General features: G+C 47.6%; 1 protein-coding gene across 4 annotated transcripts in view; it reads right to left on the bottom strand.

Moving 5' to 3' along the window:
• The window catches only part of LOC143279931 (axotactin-like), a 178,652-nt gene that overhangs the window by 153,748 nt on the left and 12,553 nt on the right, over positions 1-12,351 (bottom strand). Inside the window, exon 1 of one of the 4 annotated variants that reach the window (XM_076584274.1) lies at positions 5,693-5,762. The exons of the other annotated variants lie outside the window; for them this stretch is intronic. The gene's annotated coding sequence lies outside the window, so the exon portion shown is untranslated. Of the gene's footprint in view, positions 1-5,692; positions 5,763-12,351 lie in introns of those variants that run through there. 4 annotated transcript variants of the gene reach the window in all.

Below are 12,351 nucleotides of genomic sequence, written 5' to 3'. Positions count from 1 at the left end.
ACGCTCCCCCCTCCCAACACACACACAGTGAAGAGAAAATCACAGCTGCCGCCGAGGTGAAGGGAGGGACGGGGGGTGGGGGAGGGGTACGGGGGCGGGGGGGACGCGGGGAGGGGAGGGAGTGACAGAATCCAGCAGAACGTCAGATAACACCGTGACAAATGCCAGAGTTCAAGTGACACATTTCTTAGGGTCCGGAGGGTTGCTATGAATACCTCGGTTTGAAACAAAATCCGCGACTTTGGAGATCTACGGTCCTCCGCCCCCTCTTAGTCTTAGTCTTACACCTCGCCCTTCATATATATTTTACTTCTCCATAAAGGAAAAAAAGAAGAAAAAGAAGAAGACGGCGACGAAGAAGAAAAGAAAGAAAAAAAAGAGAGAATCCTTCAGTATGGTTATGGTCACAAAATGCAGAAAAAGTGAGAATGGGGGTTCGGATGGGGTGGGGTGGAGGTGGGGGGTCGGGGGGGGGGGGAGGACAGACTAATGCTTGCGTGTGTATGTGTGTGTGTGTGTGTGTGACAGAGAGAGAGAAAGTGTGTGTGTGGTGTGCGTGTGTGTGTGTGTGCGCGCGCGCTCGTGCGTGCGTGAGTGCTTGCGTGCGTGCAATCGTGTGCACAATGTGTGAGTGAGTGCGTGCGTGCGCGCGTGGTGTGTGTGTGTATGTATGCGTGCGTTTGTGTGTGTGTGTGTGTGTGTATGTGTGCGTGTGTGTGCGTGCATGCGTGTGCGTGTATGTTTACGCATACTCCAAGCACACGCATAGACTATATACATATCAGCGCACGCGAATTTTCCACGAGTCTGTGTGTGTGTACACACCAACAGAACAGCACAGGCATCAATGTATGAATGTGTAATTATATCTGTAAACGCTCTGGGCTCTCCGGAGACAAGGCGTCCAAATATTCATTATCATTATTTGTAGTAGGTATATTATATACTTACACGTGCCTCACCCGTGTAATGCATATTCTGATCGATAATGTCAGTCAGCTGACATGCACATAGCGCTGCCATTACTACAAGTTTCCCTTCCCACATCTTTACCGATGGCAAGCCGTACTCCAGCAGTGATGAAACATAATATATTGAACGCAAGATCTTACAAATGCCAACCGCAGCTCTATCAAACGCCGTGACATATCGAACGCATTCCACGAGGAACAGCCGACAAACCTTTCGCAGGAGGCTGTCAGTGTCTGTGTCAACCCCATCAGCTGTTAAAGGAGAGAAACTGGATATTTATCGCTGCTGTGTGGAAACGAGTGTGGTCTATTCAAAAACTCGACAACAACACTATGAATATTGCTTGTCTGTCATAATTTACGAAGCACGGTGTTCGCACGAGACTGGAGTTCTTTAATTGAATCTTCCTTTGGCTGGCCAAGTCGCTTGTTCCAGAAGATGTCACTTTCATTAAAGCGAAATACAGTGGGCCTTCCGTCAATGTGGGCCTTCCGTCAATGTATCGTTTTCCCCCTCACAATAATATTGTTAACTGTTTTTTCCCTTGTCTACCGGTATTTCGGTACTAAATATGCTCAAACTACGTGTTTGCCTCATGTCTTAGAACACTATCTTGGATAATAAATCATATTAATCTATTAATTAATCGGGAATAGCGTTATGTCTGGACACCAATTATTCTAATCATTTATTCACCCATAGATAGGACTATACACACATCGAAGTGCGACGCGCCATACGCTGACAAATAAGCGTGTGCATGCACACACACACACAAAATACGCAAACAAACACACATGCATGCGCACTGACATAAAATATATGACCAGCAGAAGTTAAAAGAAGCACATTAGTCTCCAGTAAGATCACAGACAGAATGGGAGAGAGAGAGAGAGACACTTTAGAGAGACTGCATGGTAGCACTCACCAGCAGTTCATCTGGAGCAGACCAGAAAGGGATCTGTAAAGTGTGCAGACACGCAGTATAAGCTTATATGACACGTTCTATTATGTTCGCGGTGACGTAATTGTTCTGTCAGACACGCCATTATGATGTTCGGAATCCACAAAGAGAGAGAGGGCGGGAGGGGAGAGAGTCAGAGAGGGAGAGGGAGAGAGAGAGACAGAGTGACAGAGGAAGAGACAGAGACACAGCGAGAGCGAAAGAGAGAGAGAGGAGAGAGAGACACAGAGAGAGACGGAGACACACACACACACACACACACACACACACACACACACACACACACACAAGAGTGAGAGAGAGACATAGACCGTGACAGAGGAAGAGATACAGACAGACAGACAGAGAAAACGGATCTCAACAATATAATTTCACAGCGTAACAAATACCGCGCCCTGACAACCCCCTCGCCTCTCCCCCCCAGTCCCCCCCTCACCCCTCGCCCCACCACACCCCACACACACATGTATCAATACCGTCACGGACCTAACCCCACTCTGCGGGGTCATCGAGACCCGTGGTCCGTGCCATGCTGGATTTGGGCAAAAAACCCATGCAGCTTAACCCTATTGAGTGTGTTTTTTCCACACACAACGCCTCCCAGCTTATCCGGTAGGAGACTGTAATTAAGTAGCTCTGTTACCTGTCACAGTGACTGGGGTCTCGTAAACGTTAGAATTTTACCTGCCCTGCTCCAGTACCTAGGATATAACGATGTGTGCGGGGGGGAGGAGGGGGTTGAAGTGGGGTGTAAGTGTGTGTGTGTGTGTGTGTGTGTGTGTGTGTGTGTGTGTCTGTGTGTGTGTGTCTGTGTGTGAGTTTTTTTGTTTGTTTGTTTTGTTTTGTTTTGTGTGTGTGTGTGTGTGTGTGTGTGTGTGTGCGCGCGCGCGCGCGTGTGTGTGTGGGTGGGTGTGGATGTAGGTGTGAAAGCGAGAGAGAGAGGAAGAGGGTGAGATAAGGGTGAGATAGAGAGAGTGTGTGTGTATGTGTATGTGTGTGTATGTGTGTGTGCACGCACGCGCGCGCGCGCGCGCTTATGTGCGAGTGTATGTCTGTCCGTCTGTGTGCGAATGTGTGGGTGTCTATCTGTGCGTCTGTGAAAAAACACACACACAAAAAACAACATGTGGGTTCTTTATCTCCAAGTCCGTGCCTTACCGATCTGGCAAAGAATTACACGTATACAGCCTAAAGGTAGTGCACTATGTCGGCTATGTACACCGTTCGTTACTTAACCTCTCCCGTGACTTGCTCAAGAGGTTGTACTAATTAGCTTAATAATAATTAGCTGTCACAGAGCCTGACCTCTGGCAAAAAAAAAAAAAAATTGTCTGGCGAAGTGTGTTACCTGTCCCGCTCAAGCTGCAGCGGTCAATGGTGTTAGTTTGTCAAGGAAAGAAAACACTGACACATAAAAAAAGCCTGACATGTGTGCGCTGCAAGGTGTACTGTTGTTATTATTAATGCTCCTACTGCTACAACAACAAAAATACAATAAGAAGAAGAAGAGGCAGAAGAAGAAGAAGAAGCAGAAGAAGAAATGCTACTAATACTACTTTTACTACCACTTTACTACTATCTACTATACTACTACTACCGCTGCTGCTGTTGCTACTACTACTACTACTACTACTGCTACTACTACTACTAATAATAATCCTTTTCGTTGAGCCCCTTTTCATGTAAAAGATGTTCAATTCCGTTGAAGCCGTCGAGTAAAACATGCATTTAAACTGGGATTTTAAAAATAAAAGAAAATAATAAAAGAAAAGAAAATAAAACAAAAACTTGCATCCAAAACCCTGCGCCCAGACATTCAACCAAACATGAAAATACGTTCAGAACCTCGTACACAAGTCATCATCATCATCATACACAACATAACCCTCGTCTTGCATACATGCAGAAGCTGTGGGTGGAAAGAGAATCCATGGGGGGGGGGGGGGGGGGGGGCTGAGGGGGAGCTTATTTATTCTTATTCTTGCTGCTTCTAGTCCAGCCGACCGCACAGGGCCATATCAGGACTGTCAAACCATACAAATGCTCAACCGCGTCAACACAAAACTGTCACATTTACCCCCCACTCCCACCCCCTGCCCCTTCACCCCGACCCCCCCCACCCCACCCCCCCACCCACCCAAAAAAAACCACTTAGACAAACCCACAAAACAGTTCATGACACAGTATCCCAACGATTTAGCTCCTTATGGCAAATAAGACTAGGCCATGCTGAGGACGCCAGCCATTCCGCTTAATTGATCATCCCCAGATTACAAAACAATCGTAAAAAAGGAAAAACAACAACAATACTTCAAAGCCAAACAAAAAATACATGAAAAGGCCTTCTAGGCAAATAACACTGCAGAATAGGCAGCTAGTGCCCATCCCAGTGTTTACATCTCACTACCTAATCGCCAGAGCAAAACAGCACAGACAGTACATCATAGACTGCGGAAAAGAAAAAAAAAACCGTGTCGCTTGCTTGAAAAATGAAAGGGGAATGGACTGGGAAGGCAGAAAAAGGAGACAACAGTGAAGGAAGAAAAAAAGGCAGAAACAAAGAGAGTGACAGAAAAGATGAAATTTCTAGCTCAGTATTTCCAGAAGGCGGGGATGCTATTTATACTCAAAGACCCCCGGCAAAGACGGGGAACTAGGGAGGTGGGGGGGGGGGGGGGGGGGGGGGGGGGGGGGGGGGGGGGGGGGGGGGGGGGGGGGGGGGGGGGGGGGGGGGGGGGGGGGGGGGGGGGGGCGGGGGGAGCTATCTGCAAAGCTACCTGCGATGTCGAGAAGTCTGACACCAATATATCAAAGAAAAAGACAGGCAGACAGGCAGACAGACACTAGACAGAAGGAAAGATTGATAAGGAAGACAGCAGCATATTACAACAATCCAGCCATTGATGAAAAGATTTTTTTTTTTTTTTTTTTTAGCAAAACACAAAAAGGAAAAAACAAGTTGATTTAATATTTGGCTCAAAATAATGTCAATCAAATAAATTCCTTATGGTAGATCACCTTGCTATATCTGGTTTTCATTTTATTCACGTTAACACTTGATATGCTGTATCAAAATTCCTATAAGAATATGTGTCTATGCAGGAAAATAGGAATTGCAAATTATCACCCCTTAAAAGAAATTGGATATGGTCTTCGTTAGTGAACTCACATCACCCGATCTGTGTGTGTGTGTGTGTGTGTGTGTGTGTGTGTGTGTGTGTGTGTGTGTGTGTGTGTGGTGGTGTGTGTGTGTGTGTATGTGTGTGTGTGTGTGTGTGTGTGTGTGTGTGTGTGTGTGTGTGTGTGTGTGTGTGTGTGTGTGTGTGTAGACCGTAGGACTGCAAGCTCATGGATAAAGAAGTTGATAAATGTAATCAAATTAGCACTCAGTTTGCACCCAGACTTGTAGTAAAGACATGGACTGTTCAGCTAGATAGACTACATAAAATACAGTAGATATATTCCGAAGAACTGTAAACTAAGTTGGAATATAACGATCACGTTCACATAAATATACATATATATATATACACCTAACTCGAAACAATCCTCAAAAATCACTTTAGTAAATGGGACGTTCAATCAACCGGACCAAGCGAACTTTATCTTTCCAACACAACCCAAGCGCATTTCTGTGCCCAATTCACCAAACTCTTTAAGCTGAATCTAACAACAGGTCCTAACAAAATTTACACAAGCATTCTTCGCAAATTGTGACTGGGGAAAGACTGCCAAAGAGACAAAAAATACACCCACCGTCTCAGACGCTGTCAGGCTAACACTTCACGCCTCTCCTGCCAGCCCGGAAGGAAAGAAGGGAAATTGGTGGACAGAACTCTTATCTCGGAAACCCGGCAGTTATAGCTGGCGGCACGAGATCGATTTTCGTTCTGTGGAAGCTAACCCTCTCTCCCCTCCCCCCCTCCTTTCTGTCTGTCTGTCTGTCTCTTTCTCCATCCCTCTCTCTCTCTCTCTCCCTTTTTCTCTCCCCCCCCCCCCAACCCCCCACCTTCTCTCTCTCACAGACTCACACATACACACGAAGGCACGCACGTGGACACGCTTGCGCGCACGCACACACATACACAAGTTCATTTTGAAACACACATGTGCACAGACACACACACGCACGCAAGCACACACTTACAGACATACACACACGCGCGCGCAGGCACGCACACACACACACACACACACACACACACACATTCTCTCTCTCTCTCTCTCTCTCTCTCTCTCTCTCTCTCTAGCACACACACACATTCTCCTCTCTAACACACACACACACGCGCGAAACCACCCCACACCACCTCTCCACGTCTGGGTCGTTTACTGGTCATCGCCTCTCTCTCTATTTCCCTACACTTTCTCCTCCGCTCAGGACAAGCCTCGAAGACAACACACGGGACAGAAAGGCAGGAGAAGAAAAAAAAGTCGATGTTTAGGTGCCGGAGGTCGGCTGGAGCAACACAGCGGGAGAGGAGACTTGCTGCATTCTGCAATCTGCCAGCTGAAACTGGCGTCGCGGAAAGCTGCACCGTGCGGACATGCAGAACGCAGGCAGACAGGCATGCACACACACACACACACACACACACACACACACACACACACACACACACACAAACAAGGGAGCGTGTCACCCCCACCCCCACCCCCCACACACACATACACACACACACTCACACAAAGACTAACTCCACCCCTAAACCCCCCCGCCCGCCCACCCATCCACGCCTTACCCCACCACTCCACACATACACACACCTACCCACACTCACACACACCACGCATCCCGCCAAACACAGACGAAACCTGCAACGTCTGGGTCACACTGGTCAACGCCTCTCCCCAACGGTCTTTTTTTTTTTAATTCATTTATTTATTCATTTATTTTTTATTACCAATATGGGGAGTTCATATTATACTCCCTGTTTGGTCGAATATACTTCCCATGTCTAACTGACGCAAACCAGGCCTATCTGTTTGCTCTTCTCGGCCAAAATTTATCGCGTCAACTTTGTGATACGACATCTCGCCATTAGACCGCCGTCTGCTAGCCAATCAACTGAATGCCGTTTCCGGCAAGAGGTAAACAATCATTCTCAATGGCCGCCATTTTTTTCAGACAAGCGACATCAGTCATCGATTTGCTCTGTCTTTGCCAACCTTGTATGTATTAGAAATGTTATTTTCATGCATGTTTGTTGCGGCCAGTATATTTATTTATTCATTGATTCATTTATCTAGTTCGTTCGTTAGTTAGTTTTCATCACAAATATTATAACTAAGTATTTAAGTCCTTGCCTCTCCCAACACTTCCTCACTGACAGGACAGACTGACTGACTTCGGGGAAGGGCAAGGAACGGGGGGGTCGGGGAGTCAGACGGCTCAGGTCACCACTGGAGCAACAGGAGAGAGAGGAGAGACAGCATTCCGCACTGCAACAACTATCGTGCAATTTGCCAAAAGAACCCGCAGCATTGCGGACATGCAGATCGCTCAGCCAAAAGCAGTAAATAAAAGGGGACGAAAAATGAGGAACTGCTCCCCTCCCCGTCCCTCCCATCACCCGCCCCCCCCCCCCTTCTTCCCTCCTCCCCCCCTCCCCCCGACTGGCCCCCCACCCCCACCCCCCGCACACCCACAATTCCCCTCATACGAATAGCGTGTGAGTTGCGGCGCATAAGGCCTGCCCGGTGTAACAGCCTCAAACTGCCTCCCTACCCCTAGCTGGATTTATATATATATATATATATATATCATTCTGGACTTGACTAGCCTCAGAATGTACTGTGGGTTTCTTTGTTGTTGTTTTTATGGATTGCCGAGTTCAAACTGTTCCTCCACCACCACCACCACCACCACCACACCCGCAGTTGAAAATTATCCCTTTTTGACGTTTAACACAGCTATTGATAAACAGAATGGAGGGAAAGGTTTCTGGGCTGGCATTTGCTGCATCCCCCCACCCCCCCAATCACCCCATCCCCCACCCTTCCCATACTCCATGTTTCCATTCCAGAAGCAAAACGTTCTACTTTGATAGCCTGAATATTGATTCTAACCGGGCCATATCCACCGTGGTCATTTTAAGCCAGCCTAGCATTAATGACCCCACCCCCCTACACACACACACACACACACACACACACACACACACACACACACACACACACACACACGAGGATGGAGAGAATCCAGCTAGAGGGGGAAAGAGGGGGTATGGGAGCGGGGGTTGGGGGGGGGGGGGGGCGGGGAGGTCAGTTCTGGTTATATGAAGCTTAGCCTCGGGGGAGAGTCGTCCCAGGCTGGTCTGGATGATGATTAAACCCACGGCCAATCTCACCTAGGTTAGGGGCTCATCCTTAGCGGACTCCGCTCCATGCAGCATCTGTGGACGACCTTGTCAGTGCCCTCAAGAAACTGGTCTTCATTCCCACGACATGAGGACCCAGCATCAGCAGATGACTTGCCTGCCTACTCCTCATCCGTCAGACACGACAGGCGAATCCAAGAAGAAGAATGACCAAGGTAGATTTGCCTCCCCCCAACCCAAGCCCCCCGCCCCCACCTCACACTCCGGGGGGTACAAAACCAGCTGGGGGGAGAGTGTTACGAATAGACTACAGCACTACAACACGGGAGGGTTGGGGTGGGGTGGGGAGGGGGACAACTGTATGTTCCATCCATCCATCCATCCATCCACCGCCAGCTAATCATTCCCTGGAGACAAGCGGCAACGGCCCCGCTGCCAGAAATCGATGGTCACAGTCACCGCATCCTCACGCGCGGCTTTCCTCCCTTCCTTCCTGCAGCAGCAGCAGCAGCAGCAGCAGCTACCGACAACAACTCAACGAACCTAGCTAGCATCGGCAGTCTGGCACTGACTGCCAGTGGGGGGGGGGGAGGGGGGTGTGTGTGGGGTTCCTTTTCCTTCCCTGTGGTTTCCAAGTCCTGCCATTGCCGACGACACAGGATCGAACAGCTAGCTACACGTGGAAACTGTATGGGGGGTGTTTGGGAGGAGGGTGGGGTTGGGGTTGAGGGGTGTTGGGGGGTGGGGGGAGGGGAGGGGAGGGGAGTACACGAGGGTTGAGAGCATGCGCGCACGCACGCACACAGAGGCACACAGACACAAACACACACTACACATATACACACATGCAAACACCACACACACACACACAGACTAACTCCCTCGCCCCGCCCGCCCACCCATCTACGCTTTACCACCCCACACATACACACACCTACCCACACTCACACACACCACACCCCACAGAGACACACACAAACGCACATCCACAAACACACACACACACACACATACACGCGCGCGGTGCGTAGGCGTTAAACTAAACCAAGGAACAAGCATAAGAACTCAGGGGTTGATAGAGAGTGTGTGTGAGTGAATGTGTGTGTGCATGTGCGTGTGTGTGTGCGCGAACGTGCGCCTGTGTGCATGTGTGTGTGTGTGTGTGTACGCACGCGAGTGAGTGTGTGCTCGCGCTGTGTGTGTGTGTGTGCGCGCGCGTTTGAAAGCGTTAACGAGTACGACGACCCTATGCTTGCGTAATTATATCCACATCGACTGAATTAGTACACAGACGATTGTATCTTTTTGTGTCATGGTTATTGTGTGTGTGTGTGTGTGTGTGTGTGTGTGTGTGTGTGGTGTCAGCTGAGGCAGGCAGCAGCGAGTTGAGCATTTCCATGCACATAAACGGTGCAACAGCTGTGTTGCTATATATTTGTATCATCAGTCTGTTGTCAGATCTTTCTCTACCTCTCTCTCTCTCGCTGTCTATGTCTATTTGTCAATGTCTGTCTGTCTGTCTCTGTCTCCCCCCACCCACCCCCACCTCACTCGCTCCCTCTCTCTCTTTCTTACTACATGAAATGTACAAACAGCGCTGTTTCAATTATACATAACGGCATAATCTGAATCGTCACCCGCCCAAGAAAAAAACAAAATCGAATTAGATAATGAAGCAATACACACATAAACATACATATCTACCTACCTACCCACCTATCTGTCTGCCTACCTGTCTGCCTACCTACGTACCTGCTTGCCTGCTTTCCTACCTGTCTGCCTCCCTACCGACCTGCTTACCCGAATGCATGTCCAGAGCTCTACCTACTGACCTACCTCTATCTACCTACCTAACTTCCTACCTAATTAACCGCCTATCTCCTTGCCTACCTATCTAATGTCTTCCTTGCTTCCTTCCTTCCTTCCTTCCTACGAATATTAATAATATTCACCTCCTCCTTACCTACCTCAACTCGGTTCCAGACACGGACACATCCAATGAAAACTGCTACATCCCAAAGTAACAATAATAATAAGAAGAAGAAGTACAACCTGACACCTCGCTGACACGACAGTAGTACGCCAGTGCTCACTCAGTCCTGCAGAAAGGAACTGCACGAACCTTTCCAATTAGTCAATTAGTGGCTTAATTAACTAATGAAGCTGGCTGTGATGTTTGTGTTAAGGGCGTGGCGCCCCCCCCCCCCTACCCCGCCCAACACCCCCCATCCCCGCCCCCTCCCTGCCAATCATGTTGCAACTGACAGCTGTGATTGGCAGGCGGACAGGCTTGGTGATCAGTTTTCTGTCCTGGAGAGTTGCGTGCGTGAAATATTCATCATCGTTCTTATGCATGCTGGACCCCCGTGTGAATAACACGACAGGAAGCCTTCTGCTTTTGTGGAAGGAAAGAGAAGTTAAGTGGGGAGTGGAGGGGGGGGGGCAGGGGTGGTGTGTGAGTGTGTGTGTGTGTGTGTGTGTGTGTGTGTGTGTGTGTGTTCCGTTTCCCATGTTCGCGCAAGCGAGTTACAGCAACGGTAGCCTGATTAAAAGACGCAAGCTCCCAGACAACATTTTTGTTCATTGAACTATAAATTACAGTTTTCTGTATAATTTCATTATCGTGTGAATATCAAGAAACAAAGGCAGAGAGAGAGAGAGAGACAAACAGACAGACAGACAGACAGAAATACACACAGACATACAGACACACACAAGGACAGAGAAAGAAACAGAGACTGGGAGGGAGGGAGGGGGGGGGGGGCAGACCGAGAAACAACGAAATAGGAGATAGTACATCACATTAGACTATCTATTCTTTTTAGTAGTAGTAGAAGTAGTATAACACACCATTAGCAGACGGTGAGAAATCAGTATTTCAATTCATTGACTGGACAGTGGCGCTTTCGTTTGCACGCCCCCTCAAGACCACACATGTACAGGCAGTCTTGAAAATATATTTGCAATGCTTAATCTACCAAGAGCTTTGATAAACCATGCTTTATTCTGAAGCTCTTTTTTTTCTTTTTTCTTTTTTTAGCCACAATGTTTACATTCACTTTACACAATCTATAGCAATCAATCAACCGGGCATAGAAAGGTTTCCACACATTTGTTGGCGATTCAGTCAACATGTGTAATAAGACATTAGCACGATATGCCAAAATAAACGTGATTTTCAATAGTCTGTGTATTATCTTTTCCCCGTTTGGGGTTGTTTTTTTTGGTGTGTGTTTGTTTGTTGTTGTTGTTTTGTTGTTGGTTTTTTTTGGGGGGGTTACCCCTCCTGGCCTGTGGCGGCATTCTGTCCTCGGGCCGTTCATTCGGTTCGCTTTATGTGTTGCAGTCCTTTGATATCATTCAGGTACACGACAAATGATTCTATACAGATATATGCACCGGTTTTCCTGACCTCAGAGGAGGCTGTTTAGAAAGAGAGAGACAGACAGACAGACAGACAGGGGTAGAGACAAGAAGCGACAAGTGTTGGACAACGAGAAATGTCAAAACAGAGACGAGCACTGAACACAGGCAGAGCAAAACGAAATGAATCAATGACTACTTTCATTGGTTAAAAGATTTCATTATGTGTATCTTTTTTTTACTTTTTTTTTTTTAGTCGAAAAGTTCCTGAAAGACTATTAATCGCAATTTCCCAAACACAGCATGACATTTATGTAGTGTTTTACGTGTATGATTTCTTTGTTGTTGTTGTTGTTTTATTGTCTTTCATGTCATTTATGAAGCCATAGTCCGTTTTCGGGGTTGGTTTGCAATGCCAGCAGGTTTGGGGATGGTATGCTCTTCAGAACACACACGTAATCCTATTGTCATGCTTGTGCAAAGAATGACCATGTAAAATCTCTCTCTCGTGTAAAATTAGAATTCGCACGAAACTGGCTTTGTAAATTTATACTATATGAAGAGTCCGAATTACTGAAGTATTGAATACTACATATCGCAGATTCAGTAGTCGCTGCTCCAAGAGTCTCTCACAGTAGCCCTCTTTTCTACATACTAAAATTTTGTATAGTATAAACTATCATATAGGTGTATATTTTCATATGGAAAAAGACTGAAAGACCCGCTCAAAGA

Source organism: Babylonia areolata, chromosome 3 (assembly GCF_041734735.1).
Source record: "Babylonia areolata isolate BAREFJ2019XMU chromosome 3, ASM4173473v1, whole genome shotgun sequence".
Lineage (NCBI taxonomy): Eukaryota > Metazoa > Mollusca > Gastropoda > Neogastropoda > Buccinidae > Babylonia > Babylonia areolata.
Note: the sequence above shows the minus strand (reverse complement) of the source record. Positions and strands in the feature narration are given on the sequence as shown.